The sequence below is a fragment of the Mus pahari genome, chromosome 19 (assembly GCF_900095145.1).
Source record: "Mus pahari chromosome 19, PAHARI_EIJ_v1.1, whole genome shotgun sequence".
NCBI lineage: Eukaryota > Metazoa > Chordata > Mammalia > Rodentia > Muridae > Mus > Mus pahari.
Genome location: NC_034608.1, coordinates 28277386 through 28284796, shown reverse-complemented (window position 1 = coordinate 28284796; position 7411 = coordinate 28277386).

Genomic DNA, 7411 nt, shown 5'->3' with positions numbered 1-7411 from the left:
CTTCCTTCCTTCCTTCCTTCCTTCCTTCCTTTCTTTCTTTCTACAATCATTTCTAACAACTTATTGAGAAACAGAGCAGTCCATATGTGATCTATAGATTAGGCTTTTCCCTCATAGGTATTTAATTGATAACAAATAAAAATTTACCAGACCTAAGGTCATATCTTATGGGAAGGACTATGGTCTGTTTGGGGAGGAAGGTAGTCTGTCCATATCTTCAGCCTTCTCTTCCTCTGAGGCTACATTGTTATCAATATACCTACAGAGTGTTTTTTGTTGTTGTTGTTGTTGTTGTTGTTGTTGTTGTTGTTTTCAGAGAAGTCAGAAACATCAAAAATCCTCCTGACCAAAGTCAGGAAAGGCAGATCAAGGCAGGGCGTGTGCTCAGATGATCCATAGAATTTTGAGCTTGTGTGAGTATGACTTGGAATATCTTGGAATAGCGTGAGAAGAATTTTTGATGCGCTTTACATTTTAACAGGGATGATTTGTGCTCTGAGTGGAACAGAATTAAGCAAAAGCTCCTCCAGCTTTCAGCACTTACATGTGAGACCGTCTATTATATATTGACCAGTAAACCAGATTTCCTGATTTCAGAGTATATGAGGTAGGTGAGTGGGAAGAATATCATTAACCAAGCCTTCAGAGCTCAAGAAGAGCAGAAGGTACATACTCACACAGAGAACAAGGCATGGGAGGTTGGCTCAGCACAACTACACAGGAGGTTATTTTAGAAAAGCTTCATATTCAATATATTCTCAAGTATATGAAAGGAGGAAAATGATGACACTGGGTGTAATCTTTTTCCCCACCAGATTATTGCTAATTTAAATCTGCTGAACGTCAGGATTACCTCAGAGAATCAGCTAAGATGCTTAGCAGTTGGCTGCAGCCTAAGCTGTTGCATAGAATACAAGGCCACAGGTCAGATAGAATGTAGGATAAGCACTCTCATTGTAATGTTCACTATAGGATTCCTCAATGGCATACTCTATCCAGGAGACTTTAACTGTGTCATGTTAACCTTGAGAACTAGCGAGCACACCATCTTAGTCACTGTTTCCAAGTTTGTTTGTTTATCAGATATAATGACATTTCTTTTTTCTTTTTTCTTTTTCCCAGACAGGGTTTCTCTGTGTAGCCCTGGCTGTCCTGGAACTCACTCTGTAGACCAGGCTGGCCTTGAACTCAGAAATCCGCCTGCCTCTGCCTCCCAAGTGCTGGGATTAAAGGCGTGCGCCACCACCGCCCGGCATGATGACATTTTTTAAAAGATTGAGTCCTAGAATTAAATTCTGGGTTGAAGTTGCACATACTTGAAAATTGGATGGACACTTTTAATAATCTTTTCATAATCCTGTGTCATGCCACACAAATACTCACAGACTTTGGCCTCTGGACGGGTTTTCTCATCCCCTGGTGTGCCGTCCTTGAGATTTGAGGTCTTCCTTCCCTTGTCTACCATGTTTGTTCTTTTTGGCCAGTTGAGAGCAGAGCCCATTCCTTCCCTGCTTCAGAGAGCGGTCTCCACGGCATGCCAGCATCTTTTCCGTGTGACCCAGGGTAATGTTCCTACTTTTTCACATGTTCTGGTACAGGGTTCATTTCCCATCCCCTCAGTTGTAGTTTTGGACCCTACCAGACTTTGTTTCCGTATTCCAACATCCTCTTCCAAGGTGTGAGCATCCGAGAGTCTCATCAGTTCTTCCTGACTGGCTGCGGACATGAGAGAGGCAGGCCTGGTAGAGTTACAGACTGGATCTTCTGTAGAAAGCGCTGCTTAGGTAGTTAAGATTTCTGCACAGGCGGGAGTCTTATCACCTCATAGATGCAGGAGATGGGATCTCTCCACGCACTGCCCTGGAGGACTCTGTCTTCTATAGTGTTTGGAATTTTGGTCCTTGACTTTCTTCAGTGCACTGAGTTCCTGCTTTCCATGTCCATAGTCTCTGTAGCCCCTACTCTCTGTCAAATGCTTGGTAATCTCAGAAGAATTCTTTATACATCAAATCCCCTCACTTTTATCTTCATCAAGTATTTTAGATTACTGAAGTGCTTCTCAATGGTAGTGACAGAACCATTCCCTGCTTCTCAGCGGTAACCCTTCTTCTCCTAGGGTCTTTTTTTGTTACCTTAGAATCCATTCTAAGTGTGCACGTGCCTGTGTTGGTTGATTGAGAAGTATTTCCACCCTTACAACAGTGTAAGGAGAGGAATGAAGCAAGTCGGAAGGCCGAGGAGCTGGATCTTGCTCTATTTACACATCATGTCATACTTAGACGTCTATTTACACATCATGTCATGCTTAGACGTCATCTCAGAAGTGTCTTGATCTGTGCACGTCTCCAGAGATGCTCTCACTGAGACCGACGTGGGGTTGGTGGTGAGACTTAGTCCCTCATGGGAACCACTCCTTGACTGAGTTGTCCCATGAGCAAGGAATTTCACTTTAGCTGAGAACAGCTCTGGGTCAGGAACTCTGCTACCTAAGGACATAAAGGCTTTTTTCAGAACCCTGGGGGAACTGGAGAGCTGGCTGGGAGAAGAACAAATGTCAATAATCAAGTCGATTCAGAACCTCATTCCAGTGAGTAGGATCTCAGGTGTCTGTAGCATATTCCTAGATCTCTGTCCTTAACTCTGAGGTGCTCACAATGCCACCAAAAGTGTCCCCATGAACTGTAACTGATTGTCATTCCAGTGCAACCGTTGACTGTCTCCCTTAACGTCCTTCTGTGGATAAAGCCCAGAGGCAGTAGAGCAGGAAGACACTTGCATTTGTTCCCTACAGTTTTGGTCTACGCCAACCAGACATTTACAGTCCGATTAGGACTTTGAGGCAGGTCCAGCAAACACAAGTGTCTCATTCCTTCTCCCAGAGTAAGTTTTAGAGCTGGACTTTTAATCATGTCAGAGACAATTGAACACAATGAAGCTCTCTCTGGGGACGTTGGGACTGAAGTGAATGAGGAGCTTGGGCTTTTACAGTTACTGGGAGTCAATCTGAGAACAGAGCCAAAAAGCAAAGATGGAGACAAGTGACAAACAACAGAAAGACACCTTCATACTAATCTAACCTTACCAATAGCAATTACCATTCCTTGACTGGTTGAGTTCTTTGAGCCAAAACACCCAGGGTTTTGAATTGAGATTGACCTGAGATTGGGTAAGAATGGGACTTTTTGTACTCATTCACAAAGCTTATTCAGGTTAGTCATGGCCTAAATCAGGGTCATTCAAAAATGGATGACTATGTAAGCACATCTGTAGTGGCTATTCCTGGTTGTCATCTTGACTATATCTGGAATGAACTACAATCCAGAGTTGCAAGGCTCACCTATGATCCAGATCTTGAGGCTGCAAGACACATCTTTCTAACCTTGATCTTGGCATGGAGAGCTTGAGGCATATTGGCCATGAAAAGCTTAGGCTCAGGTGAAGTAGTACATGCCTTTAATTCCTGGAGACTGAAGCAAGGAGATCTCTGAGTTCAAGGTCAGCCTGGGACAAGCAAGTTCCAGATTCAGGAGTGATGGAACACACCCTCATTCTGGGACACACTTTCTGCGGGAGGCCTACATAAGGATATTGGAAGAAGGAAGATTCATTCTTCTTTGCCTCCTTGCCTTGTGTGATTGAGCACCTGCTAGATCCTTGGACTTCCATTCACAGCTGCTGCTGAGCATGTTTAAGGAGTTGGACTATAGACTATAGACGGTGACTCTAGAGAACCCTGACTGATACAATACCTTATGCACATCGAGACAGAGATGACACAGATGGGGGACCACCACTAGAAATCTAGTAGGGAAAACTCAGACATCACACTGTGCAGGGTCCCCACTTTGTGTCTCTGTCTCTATGTTCATAAAGTGTACATGCCATGTCTTACTTGAGACTGATTTACCCGACCACAGAGACCACTCCATTTTTAGCCTGCTACTTGAAACAATTAGATATATAATTTCTGGGAAACTCACACTTAGGCAGAGAAGCCAAAGCCTCTATCCTGCCCCAAGAGTAGAGAAAAAAAAAAAAAGAAGAAGAAGAAGAAGAAATGACAAAATAGGAAATAAGAAAATGCAAATAAGAAGAAATGACATTCGGGTGTGCTGGGAACAAGGGAATGTCCTGCTCCTCGAGGCTAACGCTCAGCACTGCCTGGGTAAGGTTCTTCTCCACCACGCAGAAAGTCTGCCGCGTCATTCCTGGGAGGCCGCCAAAGGAAGCTTGGGACCAGAGCAAGACTCGTGCCATTTAACTTCACAGCATTGGTTGGATCACCTCTAGGCTCAGTTCACTCTAATTCACTGCCTCAGCTTAGGTTGGCGTAGGGTTAGGGCAAGAGACCAGTGCCCACAGGACGGGCGAGCCCAGAGATTAGAGAGAGGTACTCCCCAGTGACTACAGGTAATGTTAGCATTGATTGTGTCCCCACGGGCTCATGTATCAGGTGTGCGGCTGCCAACTCATCATCCTTTGAGAAGCGATTTGGATCCAGAGAGCCTTGATCACACCATCGGACTGATTAAGTCCTCAGTGGATTCATAGTATGCTAATATAGTTGGAAAATGGTGGACAGCAGGAGGCGGAAGTAGCTCACTGGGAGCATGCTCGCTAAGGATATCCAGTCCTCAGCTCCTCCTGTCTCTGACTCCCTTTCCTGCCTGCCTGGGCTGAGGCGCTCTGCTTCATCACAGTCACTCTGCCATAGGTATGCCTCACCTCAAACCCAAGACAACGGATGTAGGCAAAGGTGTAAGGTAACTTCTGAGTCGAAATAAATCTTTCCTCTTATCTGGTTCCTGTCAGGCACTGACAAACCGACACCATCAGCATCCTCCACATGCTCATGAAAAACATGACAACCTGCTGATAGAAACCCATTTAGTGCCATTTAACCCTCGCTCGGTTCATTTAACAAGTCTTCATTATTACCCATTTTCTTAAACATGTCAATCCAATTATTTCATATCCCGTGCTCAGTCACTAATTTCTAGAGCTTCAAAGATCTCTGTTGTTGGATTTTACACCATCGTTTGCGATGAGTATAGCTTTGGGGGAAGTCAGTTCTGTCTGTCCTGGACTTTTGATAATAAATATGTTTCTTTATCCTTATTCAAATTCACTTTGAGAAGATGTTCTAGTACTTGCAAGTAAAATCATCTCCCCACGCAGAGGCCATCTTGTTGGTGGAAGAGTAGATACCCATGTGTGTTTTGAAGATATTTGTATGAGAAAAGGGACCTCTGGTGTGTCTTTGCACACACAAGCTTCACTCAATATGTATCGATATGATCTGTTACTCTATTCATTTCTGAAATACATTAAAATGGGATATGTAAGAGGAGCCTATAACAAGAAAACTAAAAGGCATGTGGGTAAGAAAACACAGTCTGTTTATGACAGCACCAAGGTGGACATTTCTACATACCAGGTCTTGTTAACCAGATGTGACTACCCAGGAAATCTAAGAACTGCTACAATTACAGCAACATGCTGAAGGATGGGCAGGGGCCAATCTCAAAACTGTAAAGTGCTGTCATAAGGGACTCAGGCAGGTGGGTCTTCACTATCAATGCCTTAGAATTATATATAGAATATTTAGGATAGATCCATAACCACACATGCATATGTGCACACTTGCACATACACACACACTTACACACGGACTCAGACACCCTCAGACACAAACACAAGTGTACAGAAACATGCTTCCACTTCCATAATTTTACAAATACACATACGTGAACATGTTTTGGCATACAAACAAGCATGCCCATTCATGCATACACAGATATTCACATATAAACACATGCACAGATATACATAACTCCACCAACACACACATGCATACAAATATGCACACTTACAATACACACATGTTTACTTACACAGACACATACATATGCACAAATGGACACATGCACACATATTCAACAGGACAAGAACATACCCCCATAGCCTCATTAGTACCTTATCGAGCTTATAGGCTGCTGTTCAAGGAAAATTACAACTGCATTTATAGTGCTTGGAGAATGTCTTCTATCACTTCCCCTAGTAAAATTTATGGTAGCTGCTTAGTGTACTTTGCATAAAGGAGTTAATGAATAACTACTTTTCTCTAAGGTAATCTAGAAAGATAGTGAGGAAAGATAATGTGTGAGCTGACACCGTGAATGAGGAAAAGGTAACAAAGCAGCCCAGGTTGGGCATATGTGTTCTCGTGTGATAGTTTGCACATTCTTACTTTAAGTTTTCCTTCAACATTTAGACTGCAAACCTGTGAGGGTATAAAAGCATGTTAACACGGGTCCCTTTTCTGCATTCAGTGTCAGGAGTGAGCAGTGTTTCCTAATAAGCATGAATGCATGAGTGCACACTCCTTGGTGCTTGGTGACTCTCACTCTGTGTCTGTAACCTGTTGGATTCTGTTTGTTCTCCCATAGACTAAATGTGCAACATGCTTAGGCAATGTCTTAGTAGGTAAAGGTTGGCTTTCCATTAGTACAGCAGTCAATTTTGGTAAGCCCAAGTGTTACAATTTCACAAATATAAATTATAATTTATTGTGTTGTTTTCCCCATTGGTTTTAAGTTTTCTTAAAGAGGTAGTTACACGTACTTTCTCTGCCAGCTTGCTTAAGCACCTGGCAGGGTTACCACGTTCACTGTCTTCCTCTGTTTATCCAACTGAGAGAATCCTGAGGACCAGGGCAATAGTCTTCTTGTAGTTGTCACCAATAATCTTTCAACCTATTCATGTTGCCTTCTACTGTGGTCTTCAGAGGTCCTTGTTAAAAATTATAGTCTAATTTTAGCTATTGTGATGTCATGCCTTTCATCTTCATTAAAACATCTCTTAGAGGGTTATTAGCTCTATAAGGTAATCACACTACTTGTGGGTATTATTTTAGAGAAAACAAAATGATGTAAAATAGTGACCTCTTGGATATAAGACATTCTAAGAGGACTCTGAGGGAAGGAGACCAGACCTTTAAGAGGTGCGACTCCTTCCAAGGTGCTTGCACCTAATTTTATGGCTAGTGCAATCTCACAGGAGAGAATCCTTCTCCTCGGGGAGATGAAGGCAGATTTTCCTATGTTTAGATGTTTTCTTGTGTGGGTGAGCTTTTCCTTCCTGTGTTTTCTCTTGGTTATAGACTAGTTCTCTCTGTCCCCTTCTCTCCCGATACCTTGCTGTGTGTGCGTGCGTGCGTGTGTGTGTGTGTGTGTGTGTGTGTGTGCGTGCGTGTGTGCGTGTGCATGCGTGTGCGTGTGTGTGCGTGCGTGTGTGTGCGCGTGCGCGTGTTTGTGTGCGTGTGTCTGCCTGTGTGCGTGTGCGTGTGTGTGTGCATGTGTGTGTGTGCGCGTGCGTGTGCGCGTGCGCGTGTTTGTGTGCGTGTGTGTGC